Raw genomic sequence first — 20,153 nt, 5'->3', positions numbered from 1 at the left:
CGTATAAATCATGCAATCCACCAATTTATACCACACAGAAATGGCTCCTGCCTGCGGGCAGATTGGAGGGACTAAATCCCTTTCTCCCCCGGTAACCTGCGGAATTGTCCTGTCGCGGAAGTCCGCTCGTATGTGGGCAGCTATTTTCATTTTTCTAAAATAGGATGGATTCACTGTTAAATAGGCTGTCTGAATAGTAACTAAGCTCTTCGACATAGCTTTTACGTGTAGTCTTTTCGCCAGAGACCAGTTTATTCCAGCAATACACGAGCAAGAAACGATGCTGCTGCCACACAGCGGCAAATTATTCCACCTGGAGAGCGACCAACGCCACAATGGCGGCTACTAGCTTGAAGCTTCGATGAGAGATGGCAGCACCGTCACGTAAAACAGCTGTTCGTCCCAGTGCCGCTGCCCGTCATTTGTAAGTCGTGTGTTGGTGGGAGAACGTCGTGTTGTTGTTTGTGCCGAACGCGTCGCGCCGCTTGTTGTGATATATACAACGTGACAGGTATTAGCATCAAGTGATTATTTCTTGTGGGATCACAGGTATCCACCTCTGTCTATGCAGATCAAAATGTGCTGATAAAAGAATATATCCCGACAATCTTGTGATGAGGGTAGTTGAGTTAGAGAAGCAGTACACTAGTGTTCAAACTTTGAGCATTGTTTACAATCTGTTCGCGACTTTTTTGCAAAGCAAGTGTTGTTGCATATTTGTTTATTTGGAGACATTCATGCCTGTAGGTGGTGGAATATTAATTGCTAACAATAATTCCCCGCTTCACCCAACGAATTTAAAATTTATCGCTATATTACGTCCAAAAAATCTTTTAGAGTAGAAGCAGGGTTCTCTCTAAACCTCAGTTGCGGATTCGATTTACACTGTACCTGCCCATAAATAAAATTTCAGCCTCAGTCGTCCTATGTGTATTATTTAAAACAACATGAATCGTTAGTTTTGACGCTTTTTCGTTGCCTGGTGGGACTGCTGTAACTGACATTGTGTGTTGGTGTTTTAGCCGCTGCTTATCACCATGAATGAAGAGAACCTTCATCTCGCCCAGGCTATGGTTGGTATGGATTTAGAAGACCGGCCACAGTCTCCAAAGAAAACTGTTGTAGGAAGAGTGCAAGAGAAGCTTCAAGGTTTCAGGTGAGTGTTGCTGCATCATACTCGTGTAACATTGTAAAAGGCCCGATCCTTATGACACTGTGGGGGTAATGTCAAGTTTGTCTTTATTAGTGCATGCATTTCATCGTTACATGAGACGGATTAGTGAAACCAAAGCCTCAGCCGTGAATCGCCTTTCATTGTTTACAAGGGCCTACAAAGATGATTAGCTTGGTTTTAAATCATGCACCAGCAGAAAGAATTAAAAAGATATTATGTTTTGATTTGTTAGACTCACGATGTTTGATCATTTGTGCTTATAAACATTGGCTAAGTGCCATATAGCAATTTTGTTTAGTTTTTTGCATTTGAGCAGAGAGTGTATGCTTCGCTAGCTTGGTATAGGAGTCAGTTACTTGTTCAATAAGTCTGATTCACAGTAAACCTCATGCTGGGGAGCGTTTCAAGAAAACAAACATAGAACACTTATACAGAACAAAGTAAAAAAGTAAAACACTTGCCCTCAAGTATAGGTGCCCTTGGTCTTATCATCAGGCATTCATTAAAATATAAACTTTAAAATTTATACAGCAGTATTTATAACTCACACTTGTAAATGATAAGCATTTAGCCATATTTACAAAATAATTTATGGTGCAGATATAAAATGACTTATTCCATATCATTATGATTTAGCATGCAAATGATCCGTGGAACATGATATTGTTTTGTGATGAGTACTACATTGACCATTAGTTGCAACATGACTATGAGAGAATGTTACTTTGTGACTCAGACTGTTGTAAATACAACTGTCTATAGTGTCCTTTGATGTGTTATTTAGTCTTGGAGTTGCTCCTGCACTGGACTGTCCTGCCTCTAACATTCTTGTATGTTTTTCTGGGATCTTGTGTACTTTAAGAGTAATATGTTTTGTGCAATAAAAAATTGTTGCTGTCCAGATATGTAAGAGCCTAAACAGTGATTGTTGAAAAAATGGAGTACGGAAGTAGAAGAAGGTGAGTGTGACTTAATAACAGACCCAGGACTGAATAAAACAATGTGTAGTATCATAAGCATAAATATTTGCAACTATGGATCTAAAGATGTCTTAAAGATATGTCAGCACCTAGGGTCAAGGAAGTTTCCGATTCCACCCGTCGGCTTTGACCCTTGACATAAGCTGTGTTGCATGACATCATTGTGGCGTGTTGTTTTTGAGTTGGATCACGTTTGTAGATGGCATGTTGTAGTATTTAGTGTCATGCTCTTGTGTTAGATGTTCATATTTGAAGATGTTTATGGTATTTGGTTATGTGAGTTTGTGTAATTATTCTGTGAAGCTGGGTAAAATATTCCGGAGGTAAAATAGTCCCCCATTCGGATCTCCGGGCGGGGACTACTCAGGAGGATGTCGTTATCAGGAGAAAGAAAACTGGCATTCTACGGATCGGAGCGTGGAATGTCAGATCCCTTAATCGGGCAGGTAGGTTAGAAAATTTAAAAAGGGAAATGGATAGGTTGAAGTTAGATATAGTGGGAATTAGTGAAGTTCGGTGGCAGGAGGAACAAGACTTCTGGTCAGGTGACTACAGGGTTGTAAACACAAAATCAAATAGGGGTAATGCAGGAGTAGGTTTAATAATGAATAGGGAAATAGGAATGCGGGTAAGCTACTACAAACAGCATAGTGAACGCATTATTGTGGCCAAGATAGATACGAAGCCCACACCTACTACAGTAGTACAAGTTTATATGCCAACTAGCTCTGCAGATGATGAAGAAATTGAAGAAATGTATGATCAAATAAAAGAAATTATTCAGATTGTGAAGGGAGACGAAAATTTAATAGTCATGGGTGACTGGAATTCGAGTGTAGGAAAAGGGAGAGAAGGAAACATAGTAGGCGAATATGGATTGGGGGACAGAAATGAAAGAGGAAGCCGCCTGGTAGAATTTTGCACAGAGCACAACATAATCATAACTAACACTTGGTTTAAGAATCATGAAAGAAGGTTGTATACATGGAAGAACCCTGGAGATACTAAAAGGTATCAGATAGATTATATAATGGTAAGACAGAGATTTAGGAACCAGGTTTTAAATTGTAAGACATTTCCAGGGGCAGATGTGGACTCTGACCACAATCTATTGGTTATGACCTGTAGATTAAAACTGAAGAAACTGCAAAAAGGTGGGAATTTAAGGAGATGGGACCTGGATAAACTAAAAGAACCAGAGGTTGTACAGAGATTCAGGGAGAGCATAAGGGAGCAATTGACAGGAATGGGGGAAATAAATACAGTAGAAGAAGAATGGGTAGCTTTGAGGGATGAAGTAGTGAAGGCAGCAGAGGATCAAGTAGGTATAAAGACGAGGGCTAGTAGAAATCCTTGGGTAACAGAAGAAATATTGAATTTAATTGATGAAAGGAGAAAATATAAAAATGCAGTAAGTGAAACAGGCAAAAAGGAATACAAACGTCTCAAAAATGAGATCGACAGGAAGTGCAAAATGGCTAAGCAGGAATGGCTAGAGGACAAATGTAAGGATGTAGAGGCTTATCTCACTAGAGGTAAGATAGATACTGCCTACAGGAAAATTAAAGAGACCTTTGGAGAAAAGAGAAACACTTGTATGAATATCAAGAGCTCAGGTGGAAACCCAGTTCTAACCAAAGAAGGGAAAACAGAAAGGTGGTAGGAGTATATAGAGGGTCTATACAAGGGCGACGTACTTGAGGACAATATTATGGAAATGGAAGAGGATGTAGATGAAGATGAAATGGGAGATATGATACTGCGTAAAGAGTTTGACAGAACACTGAAAGACCTGAGTCGAAACAAGGCCCCTGGAGTAGACAACATTCCATTGGAACTACTGACGGCCGCGGGAGAGCCAGCCCTGACAAAACTCTACCATCTGGTGAGCAAGATGTATGAAACAGGCGAAATACCCTCAGACTTCAAGAAGAATATAATAATTCCAATCCCAAAGAAAGCAGGTGTTGACAGATGTGAAAATTACCGAACTATCAGCTTAATAAGTCACAGCTGCAAAATACTAACACGAATTCTTTACAGATGAATGGAAAAACTAGTAGAAGCCAACCTCGGGGAAGATCAGTTTGGATTCCGTAGAAACACTGGAACACGTGAGGCAATACTGACCTTACGACTTATCTTAGAAGAAAGATTAAGGAAAGGCAAACCTACGTTTCTAGCATTTGTAGACTTAGAGAAAGCTTTTGACAATGTTGACTGGAATACTCTCTTTCAAATTCTAAAGGTGGCAGGGGTAAAATACAGGGAGCGAAAGGCTATTTACAATTTGTACAGAAACCAGATGGCAGTTATAAGAGTCGAAGGACATGAAAGGGAAGCAGTGGTTGGGAAGGGGGTAAGACAGGGTTGTAGCCTGTCCCCGATGTTGTTCAAGCTGTATATTGAGCAAGCAGTAAAGGAAACAAAAGAAAAATTCGGAGTAGGTATTAAAATTCATGGAGAAGAAATAAAAACTTTGAGGTTCGCCGATGACATTGTAATTCTGTCAGAGACAGCAAAGGACTTGGAAGAGCAGTTGAATGGAATGGACAGTGTCTTGAAAGGAGGATATAAGATGAACATCAACAAAAGCAAAACAAGGATAATGGAATGTAGTCTAATTAAGTCGGGTGATGCTGAGGGAATTAGATTAGGAAATGAGGCACTTAAAGTAGTAAAGGAGTTTTGCTATTTGGGGAGCAAAATAACTGATGATGGTCGAAGTAGAGAGGATATAAAATGTAGGCTGGCAATGGCAAGGAAAGCGTTTCTGGAGAAGAGAAATTTGTTAACATCCAGTATTGATTTAAGTGTCAGGAAGTCATTTCTGAAAGTATTCGTATGGAGTGTAGCCATGTATGGAAGTGAAACATGGACGATAAATAGTTTGGACAAGAAGAGAATAGAAGCTTTCGAAATGTGGTGCTACAGAAGAATGCTGAAGATTAGATGGGTAGATCACATAACTAATGAGGAAGTATTGAATAGGATTGGGGAGAAGAGAAGTTTGTGGCACAACTTGACCAGAAGAAGGGATCGGTTGGTAGGACATGTTCTGAGGCATCAAGGGATCACCAATTTAGTATTGGAGAGCAGCGTGGAGGGTAAAAATCGTAGGGGGAGACCAAGAGATGAATACACTAAGCAGATTCAGAAGGATGTAGGTTGCAGTAGGTATTGGGAGATGAAAAAGCTTGCACAGGATAGAGTAGCATGGAGAGCTGCATCAAACCAGTCTCAGGACTGAAGACCACAATAAATAAACAAAGTTCTAGGGGACTGATGACCTCAGAAGTTAAGTCCCACAGTGCTCAGAGCCATTTGAACCATTTTCTTGTTATTTATGGACTGAAATGTAATAGTGCTTTTCTTGTTGTTTTCTTTGGATTATGATGGATGAAGATATGATTGCGATGATAAAGTTCTTACTGGAGTTTGGCTGGATTGCCAACTGTATGAGGTCATGTGCAATGAGAGTATGAAGTTGACTAGAGTCCTGGTTTCTCTAATCAGGGACCTATATATGTGGTGGTGTCACCATGACAATGTTTGACGATCTATCTGATGGGGGACCTGGTTTTGAGAGATGTATGTTGGCCATCAGGGGGATTGTATTATTTGCATATTATTTTTGTTATCATTCATATTTATATCTTTGAGGTGCTGCTTTGTTTTGTTTTCTGATAGCTGGTTTTAGGTTTGTTTGTTCTTTTTCTTTGTGGGTGTTGTGTTTACAATTGCTATTGAGTAGGTTGGGAGTGGTTAAAAGAGGTGGAGGTTGGGGTGTTTGGAGAATTTTGTTTCGTTTTTGCTAGTTGTGGTTTTTTTTTTGGGGGGGGGGGGGCACTGGATGGATACGTACCCAGTAGATCAGTTGATAATGGGAGGGTGTCTCCATGGTATACAGCCACTTTAAGGAAACTTTTGAAGGAGCCGAAACTACTGCATAAGAGGTCTATAACAAAGCATGGGGCTATACAAAGAGAGATGTTGAATAGAATGCATTTCACTGTCAAGAGAGCAATGCTGCATGAAGCCTTCAATGACTACCATAGCAGAATATTGTCAAATGATCTTCCACAAAACCCAAAGATACGCTAGTCGCATGTAAAACTTAGTGTCCAGTCATTTGTGAATGAGACAAGAACTGAAAGTAAGGGCAGCAAAGCAAAAGCTGAAATCCTGCACAAAGGGAAACCCAGGAGAACTGCCTCAATTTGATCCTCCTACCAATTTAAAAAATGAGTAAATAATTGAGAGTATCAGTGGTGTTGAGAAAGAGCTGAAATCATTAAAACTTAATAAAGCTCCAGGGCCCAATGGAATCCCTATCAGTTTCTATATTTAATTTGCAGCTAAGTTAGCCCCTTTTCTAATTATAATCTATCGTTGATTTTTCAAACAAAAAACATTGCCCAGTAGTTGGAAGAAAGTGCAGATCACACCTGTTCACAAGGAGGGTAGTAGAATTTAGCCTTAAAATTACCATCCAGTATCCTTGACATCGATTTGTTGTAGAATTTTAAACGTATTCTGAACTCAAATATAATAATGTATCTCGAACCCAATGACCTTCTCCGTGCCAATCAGCATATGACACACTGAAAGCTTTAGATCAAGGCAGTCAAGTAGATGCAGTATTATATGATTTCCAAAGAGCATTTGACTCCATACCACATCTACACTTATTGCCAAAAATACAATCATATGAGGCATCTAGTGAAATTTGTGACTGGATTGAGGATTTTTTGGTAAGGAAGACACAACATGTTATCTTAGAGGGAGAATCAGTGACATGTAGCACTAACTTCAGGTGTGTCCCAGGGAAATGTGTTGGGTTGGACCCTTGCTGTTCATGTTGTTTATTAATCACCATACAGACATATTATTAGTAACTTCAGACTTTTTGCAGATGAGGTACTTACCTGTAACAAAGTTACTGCATAAATATTCAGTCAGATCTTGATTAGATCTCAAAGTGGTACAAAGACTGGCTACTTACTTTAAGTGTGCATTTTGCAAAGAAACAAAAAACAATATGACTATAATATCAATGTGTCGCAGTTGGATTTGGCTAACTCATACAAATACCTGGATGTAACACTTCATGGGAATATGAAATGGAATGAATGTATAGGCTCAGTCATTGGTAAAGCATGTGGTAGACTTCAATTTATGGATATAATACTGGGAAAAAACAAACAGCCTGCAAAGGAGACTGCTTACAAATCATTCATGCCATCCATTCTGGAATGTTGGTCATACACATGTTGAACATACACAGAGGAGGGAAGCGTGCATGATCACAGGTTTGATTGACATGTGAGAGAGTGTGATAGAGATGCTGAAGAAACTCTGCCAGACTCGTGAAGATAGACATCAACTATTCCGAGCAAGCCTACTTACACAGTTACAAGAACCAGCTGTAAATGATGATTTAAGGAACGTACTACAACCCCTTACAAGTCGCTCACACAGGGCTCTTGAGAACAAGATTAGATTAATTACAGCACACACAGAGGCATTCAACCCATCGTTCTGGCTGTACTCCATACTGAATGGAATGAGAAGAATTATAAATGGTACAATGGGATGCACACACTACCATGCATTTCATAGTGGTTTGCAGAGTAGAGATGTAGATTTAAACTTGGAATTATAAGCTAGAAGGCACTCTAGACAGGGTTTTGATCCCTATGACTGAAAGAGCTAATTTTAAGTACACATTGTCAAAAATGTTCAAATGTGTGTGAAATCTTATGGGACTTAACTGCTAAGGTCATCAGTCCCTAAGCGTACATATTACTTAACCTAAATTATCCTAAGGACAAACACACACACCCATCCCCGAGGGAGGACTCAAACCTCCGCAGGGATCAGCTGCACAGTCCGTGACTGCAGCGCCTTAGACCGTTCGGCTAATCCCGTGCGGCTACACATTGTCATTTGGCATTCTTATACATTATGATGTTGAGGAATAATAAAAGTGGTATGCCAATTATGTATATGTTTTTTATTGCTTCGACATTGTAGTGTTATTAGTGAAGTAATGAACAGAATACTTCAATGTTTTCTCTATGTGTATTCTACATCGGACAATATTTGTGTTTCCAAAACTGTGAGTACTATATTTACTTGGGAGGCAACTAACCTGACATACAGCTGATTGCATGATTTGAACAGTAAAGTACCTAATACCCTGTGAAGCTTGATATGATCTGAATTTTGTAAATGGAAATCTAAATGAATGAGAATGAAGTCTCTCATGACAGCACTGTTTTATAACATGTTCTCTGATTTCTTGCCATGTTAGTTCAAGATGAAATCTTGAGGTTTCACTGATTATCTCCATCTACATCAGGAGCAATTGACTGTGAAAATTGCTGCTTTGGTGGTCTGATATAGCCCTCAGATAGTTGTGTTTACTTGTAATAGTGTTTTCAGCGACCCCATATTTCTCCAGTTGTCAGTTTTTAATGTGCTGTTGATGTTCTGCACCATGGCTGGAAACGGTATGGATGGACTGACCAGTGTACTTGCTTCTGCTCTCACAAGAGATGTTATAAATACCAGGTATTCTGTGCCTGAGACTGTCCTTAACAGGGTGTAGCATCTCCTTTATCTTCTTAGGAGGTTGTAAAATAGGTCTTACACCTTGTCTTCCCAGGATGTTGTCTATTTTGGTGGCTGTAGCACTGTAGAAAGGAAGGAATAGAATCGGTGGCTCAACATGTGAATGTTTCACATTTTCTTTTCTAGGAGAGTGCTGCCTTAATATCATGTGAACCATGGCCATTCTTTCAGAACATGCACTTCAGATGATTAATTTTGTAATCCAAGTGGTCCTTATCAGAAAAGTTTTTGCTCTGTGTAATCATTTATTTAAAACTACTTTCTTCTGGACAGGATAATGAAAACTCTGGATGCTAAGATATGAACCTGTGTGCATCAGCTTGCAGTACTCTGAATGGCTGAGGCATCCATCCAACTTTCATTCTACCAAAACGTATTGGCTGTAAATTTTATGAAACTGCAGATGGAATGGCTATGGGCTCTCTGTTGTCTCCAGCAGTGACTGACTTTTTTATGGAACATTTTGAGGAATGCGCATTAAATTTGTCTCTCCTTCATCCATCTTCATTTTATCGTTATGTTGATGAAACATCTATGCTGTGGGCATATGGCTCTTGAGGACTTCCTTGAACATATGAGCATCATGCAAATAAACATTTAGTTCACTTGTGAGACAGAGAAAGAAAAAATGCTGCCATTTGTAGATGTTTTAGTACAACAAAAGTTGGATGGATATCTCAGCCACTAAGTGTGCTACAAGCCAATGGACACTGATTTATATATTAGCACCCTGAGTTTTTATCAGCCAGTCCAGAAGAGAGCAAATACTGTTTCTGATAAGGATCACTTGGATTCCAAAATTAATCATCTGAAGTACATGGTCTGAAAGAATGGCTATGGTTCACCTGATATAAAGTCGGTCTTCTCCAAGAAAAGGAGTCATGAAAATATCAAACATTCACATGATGAGCCACAGGCTGTATTCCTTCCTTCCTGTAATGCCGTATCCAGCAAAATAGGCAGAGTCATAGGAAGACGAAGTATAAGATCTATTTTCAGAACTTCGAAGACCGAGTGAGGTGGCGCAGTGGTTAGCACACTGGACTCACATTCGGGAGGACGACGGTTCAATCCTGTCTCCAGCCATCCTGATTTAGGTTTTCCGTGATTTCCCAAAATCGTTTCAGGCAAATGCCGGGATGGTTCCTTTGAAAGGGCATGGCCGATTTCCTTCCCAATCCTTCCCTAACTCGAGCTTGCGCTCCGTCTCTAATGACCTTGTTGTCGACGGTATGTTAAACACTAACCACCACCACCACTGAACTTCTAAGAACAAAAAGGAGATGCTGTGCCCTGTTGAGGACTGTCTCAACCTCAGGACCCATGTCATTTACAACATTCCTTGTGAGTGTGTAAACAATTGCATTGGTCAGTCCATACACACCATTTTGGACCTGTTCAGAACATCAGCGACATACAAAAATCAAGACCTGGATAAATCTGCAGTTTCTGAGCACAGCTTTACAAACAAACACATCATATTATTTGGCAAAACAATAGTTTTGTCTGGGCTCCTACATACTGGTTTTCTGTAACTAAAAAGGGTGTAGAAATAAGCTTGTGTGAGAAGAACTTTAACTTTGACCGTGGTTAGAATCTTTTGGTGCATGGAAGTGAGATCGCGATGCAGAGAAGAGGCATAGAGATTCATTGCAATGGACATGCTACTAATGGAGCAGATTAAATGTATTTGCAATTGTGAATAAGGACAACCATCAGCTGTAGAATGGAATGATGACAATGAAAATTTGTGCTGGATCGGGACTCGAACCCGGATTTCCCACTTATCACGAGCGGTTGTCTTTCCATTTGGCTACCTATGCACAACTCATGGCCAGACCCAAACTTCTACATGTCACGAACCATGCATCTATGACCTGTACTTGTACATTCTTTATGTATGTTCCTGTGCAGGTCAGACATTGTACTTGAAAGTCACTTGCCCAGTATCGGCAGAGAAATATGATATTGCAGTGCCTGTCTAAAGGATATGCAAAATGCCGCAGTGCCTGTTTCTTTGGACATGCATACATGTCCAAAGGAACTTCGTATCATAACCAGAATAACACGGGCACTACTGGAGCAGTGGCACCACCAGCGCAGATGCTGACACCGTCTGCAACAGCATTACATAATTTCTGATCAATCAGAAGCTGTCTATGAGCTATATAAGGCCACTACAGCAGCAGTTTTGACAGTCAGTTACTCCTGATGAAGACAATGGTGGTAATCATCAAAAATTCAAGGCTTTACCCTGTATTGGCATTGCCCAGAAGTCCAAGAGTGTTTTGCACAATTTAAACGAATTTTTCTTATTTAAAACATTTAGCAGGACATTGCGAAGTAAACTGTTACAAAAAATAAGGACATCAGTCTGTTGTATCAGATTATTACTGTGACAAACAAGTTATCGAGTTACTCATTCTGATGGTCATCAGATAAGTTGTATACATGCAGTCTGTTACATACATTTTCATTTCATCTCTTTATTTTAAATACACTGTCAACTTTAGTACCAACTGTAATTACATAGGTGGGACTTCACAGATTTCCTAGTGATGTAAGTATTATGTTAGCCTCCTGGTAGTTCTGTGATTAACTCTAATTGTAGCAGAATGTCTCACTGTATTTGCCCACTGCTACAACATTGTTTGTTGAGAGTGCTTATTTGATTGTATAGTCAGCATGTGCCATACCTTTACCACAGTATAATGCTGATGACAGGGTTTTGTCTTCATTTTCAGTTTGTTTCTATATTGTCACTGATGTTGTGTAAGCATTTGTGAGGTTAAGTGCTTCCAGTTTACTGTGGGTAATGCCATTTGTGTGTTTGAGTCATTGGGATAGCGGATTTAACTCTTTCTCTTTTTACTTTGACTGGAGTTACATTTGAGTCAACAGAAATAGTTTCACTGATGGTGCATGCTGGATTTTCAAGCATGCCAGTTATATAAGAATATTAGCGGTATTCTGTATTAGTAAGGGACTCCTTACTTTTGCAGGCAGTGGGTTTATACATAATTTTATAATATACTGCCTAGACAATAGCTCCAGTAAACGAAACTACCACAGTTTCCTACAAATTTTGTTATCCATACAGCAGCTTTTTGGCAGTTAAAGATACGATTTTTTTAACAATGAATAGTAATTTATCTATTTAATATGATGTTGGATAAAAATCATGAAACACAAAAACAGTGGTATGAGAATAGACAACTACTCATATTATCATATAGAAGGTTCGATTATGTATTATTGAAAACATATGTATAAACCTTTTTCACTTCTGATTTCGTAGAACTGACCATGACTCTCTGTGAGATTAATAACCAGTAATTATCAAAATTCTTGCTTGCTCTATATGGATTATTATTCTATAATACAGAAAAGTATTGTGCAGTCACACCATCTCCCTGCTTCCAAAAATCTCTCTCTCTCTCTCTCTCTCTCTCTCTCTCTCTCTCTCTCTCTCTCTCTCTCTCTCTCTCTGCTACAGTGATACTGCTTGCTTTGGAGATCGGTAGATATACACCAGTTTCCAGTCTAGGGCCTGTAAATTCAAAATGATGCCAGAACTATTATCTTTTGTGTTGTGTTAGAAAGGTTCTTGATTACTTTTATTACATAAGTAGTCTGATAATGCCATGGTGTAACTGTGATTGAGCTGCTGTGGATGATATTTTCCACATTCATGTCAATATATTGTTTACATTTTTATTATATTCACTTACTGGATATCAGAAATTGTGTTTCTTTCCATTATACATTTTGTAAAGGGGAAATCATGTTATTTTGCATTAAAGCTATTTTCCAGAGGAAATATGAGTGATGCATAAGAGGAACCTGATTTTCATTTTCATCTGGTTTCTAAAGCATAATTCTGCCACCATAACATTATTAGAATTATTCTTATTACTGTTCTCATTGTTTGGATTGTGGTACAAAAATCTCTACTTGATTGTTAGTGTGCAACTAATGTGAAAAAGTAGTAATATGCAGCCTAGTTGTTCAGTTGTGGAAGACACCTGTTAGTTACAGTATAAAATAACATTGTCATAGTACGATGCTTTTAACACGTTTGGTGGGATGTGTGACTCACTGGTGGGGGAATTCTGTCATTACTGTTCTGACTAATGTCAATGAAGCAAATCATCTTTCTTTTAAACATACACTGCCTGACATATAAATGAAGCAACTAGAAGACATGGTTGGATGTCAGTGTAACTCCATACATGTATACACCACGGTGGATATGTAAATGATAAAGAGTTCAATTTTTTGTGTCAGGTAAAACAGGCACCAGAGTGTGTTAGTATAGTTTCAGTATTGTTAGCAGGCTTTGTAGGGTGTATAAGGGATGAACAGTTTTCGTTGTTAAGTGGCCGCTGTGAAACAGCACCTCACAGAGTTTAAAAGGGGCCTCACTGAGGGTCTCTGGTTGCTGGTTGGTTGAACCGTGCAATAAACAGACTCGTGGGGCCTTTTGATGCCAATGGCCCCGTGTTTGACTGCATGGAAACATGAGAGGAAACATACTTGTTGTCAAGGTTACAGTGGACTGTTTCTGACCACCACAAGGGAGGTTGACATATTGTGCTCCAAGCACATTGTAACCCATACACATTTGCACCTCCCATCTGAGAACAAGTCATGAACTCTCTGTAACATTCATGTCATCCCACACCTTTAGTTGGAGGCTGCCAGCAACTGGACTAGGGAATTACTGACCCATATGTAGGCAGCTGTCAACAGTACAGTGCAAATGATCACATTTGAAGTTGTTATGTGTCTGGAAAGCTTGGGCTGCTGTTGACTGATGTGTTGTGTTCAGCATTGAGTGGCGGATATGCTCTGCACTGGATGACCATCATCAGCAAGTATAGGGGAGGGATCCCATTCTTCCAATGATTGGAGAAGCACAGCAGTTGCTCCTGACTGGTATGGAAAGCCATCAGATATGACTTCTTCATGTCATGGCTGGTAGTGACTGAGGAACCTCTGACAACACAGCAGTATGGCACAGACATCCTGCATCTCATGTGTTACCTACATCTACATCTACATGGGTACTCTGCAAATCGTACTTAAGTGCCTGGCAGAAGACTGATTGAACCACCTTCACAATAAGTCTCTATTATTCCAGTCTGCGCGCAGAAAAAACAAACACCTATATCTTTCCGAGCAAGCTGTGATTTCCCTTATTTTATTATGGTGATCGTTTCTCCCTGTGCAGGTCAGCATCAACAAGATATGTTTGGTTTGGAGGAGAAAGTTGGTGACTGAAATTTTGTGAGAAGATTCCGCTGCAGTGGAAAATGCCTTTGTTTTAATGATGTCCACCCCAAATCCTGTATCATGTCAGTGACACTGTCTCTCCTATTTCAAAATAATACAAAATACGCTGCCCTTCTTTGAACTTTCTCGATGTACTCTGGTAAGGATCCCACACTGCACACCAGTACTCTAAAAGAGAACGGACAAGTGTAGTGTAGGCAGCCCTTTAGCAGATGCGTTACATTTTCTAAGTGTTCTGCCAATAAAATGCAGACTTTGGTTCACCCGCCCCACAACATTTCCTGTGTGTTCTTTCCAATTGAAATTGTTCATAATTGTGTATCATACTGCCATTTTCCAACCGGACAGTTCTCATCTCCACACAGCAAATGTCATATGAACTGTCTGCGTGATGTTGAGGTACTCCTATGACCAGCAAGATCCACAGATCTGTCGCTGGCAGGACATTTGAGAGACCGGGTCGGACATCATCTCCATCGTGGTGCCAGTATCCGGGGTGTAGAGGACCAGTTAGAGCAGGTGTGGGAAGCTTGCCTCAGGTGGGAGTACAAAGGCTTTATGACACCTTTCCCAACCCAATCAGTGCTTGCACCACAAAAGGTGCAACATTGTGGTGATAGTTGGGTTTACACTACCAACGTTTTTTTCTGTAAGTTGGCTCGATTTTGTAGTCACCGAAATAACATCATATACCCTCTCAGCCTGTGAAGTTTCATTTTGTTTCCTCCTCCCCTTGTGGGTGCTTCACGTTTTTGCAGAGAACATACTTTATTGGTAATTTGAATTACAGGGTTGGATTTTTAATCTCGACTCATTGGAAATTTGCTTTGCTTGTTTTCTGAGCCTTATGAGGAATTACACTTATATCAGCCTTGGAACAATATTGATTGTCATGACATTGTCTGCTTATAGTGTTATTTCGAATTCCCTCCTCCTAAAAAGACCTTCCCTATTTACTTTGTTTATTTCAAAAGGCTGTTATCATTTTGGAATCTGCATTGTCTTGCGCATACCTTCAGTGAAAAGAAATTTAAGCATTTACATTTTCTTTGAATAGGAATAACCTGTTCTGGCACAGCTATTATGGTTTCATATGCCAGACTTCACAACAAAAAGCTTTGTGATGTATCTATTCTTATGTTAGAATCCTCAGTCCATGCTCTGAATTTATTGGTGCAGCAAAAGTGGAAATATGTTATCACCAGCTTACGGAAATTAACTGGCAGAATATGTGACAGTTTAGTAATTTCAAGTTGAAACATTTGGTAACTTTTTTCCTTCCTATTCCCTTTATTCATTCTCTGAGCTTTCGGATGGCCGTTGTGTTGTTTGCTTTGACTATAGATGATCTGCTGTGAAGAATAGAGGAACAGAGTAGACCTGTTACAAGAGAAGTGCTAAAAATTAATAAAATAGGACCATAGTCTACAGAAAGGTAACCTGATCTTGATGCACTTTACAGAATCAGCTCTTAGCACGAAGATAGCCGCACGAATCTTGAAGGTGAAAGAAAATGTCATCACTAGTATTTCGAAGAAGTAAGGACGTATCATTCCACTGAGGACGCGGTTACAAGAGACGGAGTGCAGACTTGGTTTGGAAGGGAAATTAGCCACCCCAGCATTTCCTTAAAGTGATTTATGGAAACCAAAGCGATAGAACGGGCATTTGAACTGTCAATCTCCGGAACTGAGACCAGCGTTGGGGGATAGGGGACAAATAACAGACCACGCTGATAGTATCTGCTCTCTGACAGTCTGGAAACTTTGCCGGCCGCGGTGGTCTAGTGGTTCTAGGCGTGCAGTCCGGAACCGCGGGACTGCTACGGTCGCAGGTTCGAATCCTGCCTCGGGCATGGATGTGTGTGATGTCCTTAGGTTAGTTAGGTTTAAGTAGTTCTAAGTTCTAGGGGACTGATGACCACAGAAGTTAAGTCCCATAGTGCTCAGAGCCATTTGAACCATTTGAGTCTGGAAACTTTGTTGGCTGCGGCAGTTCCTGGAGTAAGTCTTGTCTTCTGTTCAAAGTCTTCTGCTATGTCTACGCCCTTGTCTAGTGGTAAACAGTGCGCCTCTGAATTTAGTGGTCGAAACTGTTCACTGCCCGAATTTTTAAAGTGCCTTTCTTTTGGATGCAGAAGTCGCGTGTGTAACTGCAGGACAGCTACAATATATTTCACTTTCTGCCACACCGGTAATAACAGTTGGGTCCAGTAACATTTTTGCGAAGGGTTTCTTCACTGACCTTTGGAGGTCAAATGCGCTGGAGGTCTCCGGGGCCCCGCTTACTGGCACCCGGTGGCTGCCGCTGCGGCGGCATTGTGCTCTCACAGCTCTCGATCATCCCTTTGGAGACTATAAAATGCTTTACGGTTGTTGAGTGGTGCGCCAGAGAATATGTTAGGATATGCATTTCACGTTCGGTAGCAACGGGGACAGACCCCGTTTTGATAACAGTGAGTATTGTATACCACTAATGTCCAAGACACGAGTGTGGCTCAAAATTAATTTTTTTGTTTCTGAACCAACCGGAATGCCTTACTTTGTTGTTTAATGTTATTATTAATGCCTTACATCGCGTTTCTATTCCTTTTAGAAGCGATTCTTCATGCAACTTCTTCGATGGCAATTCGTATGTTTTCGTCAAACCACAGGGAATAACTGTGGCGTAATGTGTTTTGCTGTTTGTTTCATTCCTTACGACAAATGTGTGCGATAAACTGTGTGAATACCCGGCAGTGCATGCCCCAAAGCAACGCAGGGACACTGCACGTTTTGAGATCTGCTTATGGATTTATGGAGAACTTCACGCTGGTCGAAATCTATATTTAAGGTATTCAGGTAGATCTAAACCCAGAAAATGGCCAATTTTTTGTACTACCCAGAGTGGAAGGAACTTGCTAACGCCGTGTCAGCAAAAGTCTGTAGGGATGCCTAATTGCTGCTACATTTATTTCTCATCATAGTCACTCTGGTGACGAACATTTCTCCCAACGAGAGAATAGCGTGTTGATACTGTCAGCGTAGAGTGTTTGACTTTGTTGACAGAGCTACAACCTCATCTCTGTTTGCATCGCTTCATCACTATTAAAGTGATGTCCTCGAATGTGTGCTTTAAGTACTGGAAACAGATCAAAATCGGATGGGTCTGTATGGGAGATGAGCGATTACAGTGAAACCAAGGCGTCGGATTGTTCCAGATGTCGCAGCCCTCGTATGTGTTGTCTGGCTTTTTCATGCCGAAGGAAAGGGTGCTCCATGTGTGGACGAAATCTTCGAATTCGTGCTTTTAGAAACTCGATTACAGCACGCTGTTCCTCACTCTCCGAAGCAGTTACGTTACACACCGCCGTGTTACACGCGAAAGCTATGTATAAGGGATGAATGACCATCCTTTTCCCCTGCTTTTGCCTCCGTCCGCAGTTCAGGATTGGCTGAAACCGCATGACGTGACATTAGCAGCAATTGTGGGCCCAAGCGTTAGTGTGAAGCATAGGAAGTGTTGTGGATCTTTGAAGTTTTAAGTAGAATAATGCCTCAGTGCTGTGCTCTTGGCTGTTCCGTTTCGAAGCGAAAAGGGAGGAAAACTGTACAGAATTCCTTCCGAAGGGAGAGATTCAACAAAAAGGCAAATGTTGGAGGAACTCCACTTAACCATTCGGTTAATTTTATTCATTTCTGGCCATTTGTCTTTCTCTCCTTTTTACATTTCTGTTATTTAGTTTCCAATCCTTTCGAACAGCATCTTAGAGATAAAACCGCCACTGTTAGCACATAAAACGAAAAATAGTAAGTGGTACCATACAGTTATCGTGACGGAAAAAATTTGACCTGGTTGACTGTACAGTATGGTTTAAATTTATTATTTGGTTTTTTAAATGATAAAATTAAAACCACACGGGCAAAGATTCCAAATGAAAAAAGAATGGCTCGGCAAAGGATTAGAAAATTTAAAAAAAGGCGCATTTGAGCAAATAATTGAAGAAAAATAAAAATTAAAAAAAGAAAATGAAAAATTACAGGAACGTGACAGGATTCGAACCCGCGCCACCTTCAGTTTTTTAGTCTAGAACGCTGTCCATTAAGCTTATTTTTTCTTTTTCTTTTTTTGTGCAGTCCTAGATATTTTTTAACTGAAGGACCGGTCTCGGGAGCAAAGTGGGCAGGAGTCATTTTACGAGGCCTGGCCCCGATGTCTCCGTCGCCAAACAGAAACGTATGGAAGGGGTAAATGGCCACAGGAGAATATTCATTCATTTATGGACAAAAATGGCTTGTCTCTGAAAAAAATAAATCAGAGCTACACTTCCCTAACACGCACATGCGGCGTCGATATTCCACGGACGCCGCCACTCCATCTTCATGGCATATATATATATATATATATATATATATATATATATATATATATATATATATATATTGCTGTCTGTTCATCTGCTACATGTTAATATATAAAATTTTATCTCCTGCCATGAATAGTACAGCTACGGAGCGGATCGTAGAAGATGCTCCGCTAGAAGTTTGGAAAGTATTGACTGTACTTACGGTTTTTCACAGTATCACAATGACAATCGTTCAAATAGTTAAAAGAAATCCATGAGTTCTGTGTCACCACTTCCAAACAAATAATGAATTGCGTGACCTCTGATCCACGAGACAGCGTTGTGTTTCGTCCTCTGGTAATAAACAGCGTCCGGGTAGAGGAGAGTGCGTGAATCGACATAAGCGGGCCACATTCGTAAAAAGAGAACCAAAATTTTACGCACAAAATACTAGCTCTTATCCACCGGCCCACAATGTGCCTGGTGTTCGTCTGAATCCTGAACGTTGCAGTTCATACATGAAAGCGAATCTGCAAGATGGATCCCATGAAGTCTCTCTATTCTCTTTTCTGTACCAGGTCGAGCGTACGTCTGAATCTGTTACCGCGTTGACAGTGCTCCATACCACGTTCAGTGCACGGTAGGGCATGTCAATTCGACGACATTAGGCGACCGACGACGAAGTAGGGTGCGATAAATGTCACTGGGTGTTGGTAAGCGAGAGACAGGGAAACATGCCGCACGTAACTGTACTGAAGATAAAACCTCCCAAAATAGGAAAAGGGCACCGGTATCTCAGTAGGCGCCAACGAAGGGCCAAGTGAAGATGGTGCCAGAGATGCATAGTAACTATAGAGACACTGCTTGATGATGAACACTGTCAAGGCCAAGTCCGCCCCGTTCTTTAGGAAGAGTGAGGGAGTCGTTACCACCGTCATACCTTAGCAAAAGATCTTGCTGAAAACCCAAGGAAATTCTGGTCTTACGTAAAATCGGTAAGCGGGTCGAAGGCTTCCATCCAGTCACTCACTGATCAGTCTGGCCTGGCAACGGAAGATAGTAAAACGAAAGCTGAAATTTTAAATTTAGCATTTGAGAAATCTTTCACGCAGGAGGATCGTACAAACATTCCGCCGTTTGAGTCTCGTACAAATTCCCGTATGGAGGACATAGTGATAGACATCCCTGGGGTTGTGAAGCAGCTGAATGGGTTGAAAATAAATAAATCGCCAGGTCCTGATGGGATTCCAATTCGGTTTTACAGAGAGTACTCTACTGCATTGGCTCCTTACTTAGCTTGCATTTATCGCGAATCTCTTGCCCAACGTAAAGTCCCGAGCGACTGGAAAAAAAGCGCAGGTGACGCCTGTATATAAGAAGGGTAGAAGGACGGATCCTCAAAATTACAGACCAATATCCTTAACATAGGTTTGTTGCAGGATTCTCGAACATATTCTCAGTTCGAATATAATGAATTTCCTTGAGACAGAGAAGTTGCTGTCCATGCACCAGCACGGCTTTAGAAAGCATCGCTCCTGCGAAACACAACTAGCCCATTTTTCACATGATATCTTGCGAACAATGGATGAAGGGTATCAGACGGATGCCATATTCCTTGACTTCCGGAAAGCGTTTGACTCGGTGCCCCACTGCAGACTCCTAACTAAGGTACGAGCATATGGGATTGGTTCCCAAATATGTGAGTGGCTCGAAGACTTCTTAAGTAATAGCACCCAGTACGTTG

General features: G+C 40.6%; 1 long non-coding RNA gene across 2 annotated transcripts in view; it reads left to right on the top strand.

Moving 5' to 3' along the window:
- The first annotated feature begins 435 nt into the window (after nucleotides 1-435).
- The window catches only part of LOC124777875, a 201,556-nt gene continuing 181,838 nt past the window's right edge, over nucleotides 436-20,153 (top strand). For both annotated transcript variants that reach the window (XR_007015793.1, XR_007015792.1), the window contains exons 1-2: nucleotides 436-511; nucleotides 1,023-1,156. This is a non-coding gene — a long non-coding RNA (uncharacterized LOC124777875). The remainder of the gene's footprint in view (nucleotides 512-1,022; nucleotides 1,157-20,153) is intronic.

The sequence above is a fragment of the Schistocerca piceifrons genome, chromosome 2 (assembly GCF_021461385.2).
Source record: "Schistocerca piceifrons isolate TAMUIC-IGC-003096 chromosome 2, iqSchPice1.1, whole genome shotgun sequence".
Lineage (NCBI taxonomy): Eukaryota > Metazoa > Arthropoda > Insecta > Orthoptera > Acrididae > Schistocerca > Schistocerca piceifrons.
The sequence above is the reverse complement of the archived record's forward strand: the minus strand, read 5'-3'. Positions and strand labels throughout refer to the sequence as shown.